The sequence below is a fragment of the Octopus bimaculoides genome, chromosome 11 (genome assembly GCF_001194135.2).
Source record: "Octopus bimaculoides isolate UCB-OBI-ISO-001 chromosome 11, ASM119413v2, whole genome shotgun sequence".
Lineage (NCBI taxonomy): Eukaryota > Metazoa > Mollusca > Cephalopoda > Octopoda > Octopodidae > Octopus > Octopus bimaculoides.
In genome coordinates this window covers 50,553,186-50,553,956 of record NC_068991.1, presented here as the reverse complement: position 1 = coordinate 50,553,956, position 771 = coordinate 50,553,186, and positions in this window count along the sequence as shown.

The following is a 771-nucleotide window of genomic DNA, read 5'->3' as shown; positions in this document are numbered from 1 at the left end:
AAATACAAAAAACAGGTGACTACACCAACTACAAGTTTTATTTCTATCAATTTCTTACGTACACTATTACATTTACCATCATTAACCTTACTTCCAGTCATCTCTATTAACATTACTATGACTATGACAACTATTATTACTATTACTATTACTATTATTATTATTATTATTATTATTATTATTATTATTATTATTATTATTATTATTATTATTCATATCCTCGTTGTTATTATTATTATTGTTTTTTTTTTTCTGCCATCCCAAAACTCCACGACAGTTAATTTCCTGTCTGTTAGAACTTCCGTTGTACCCATAGGCCATTAATTCTGCTAGTACTTTGATACCATTTTCAATACGCTTTCCCCAATCCTCCTCCCCCTCCTCCTCTTTGGTTCTCTCCGCTGTTGTATTTATTTCTATTTATTTAATTTTTCTTTATTTGTTTTGTCTTTATTTTTCTGTTCTTGCTTCAAATACGAAGAAATCGTAGCTCATTAAGTATTTCAATTTGACTAAAGCATCAACGCAACGCAGTGTTTATTTTTCTTATTTATCAGCAGTGTGGCAAAAAGGGGAATAACCATAAAACAAATAAGTAAGTATATGCTTAAAATATATATAAAAAAACCTCAGACTTCTGTCGTTCCTAGAGTTTATTTACGAATCAGTATTTTGTTTTATTAATATATGGTTCGTTTGATACAGAAGATATAAATTTAGATAAGACTGATAGATAGATAGATAGATAGATAGATAGATAGATAGATAGAT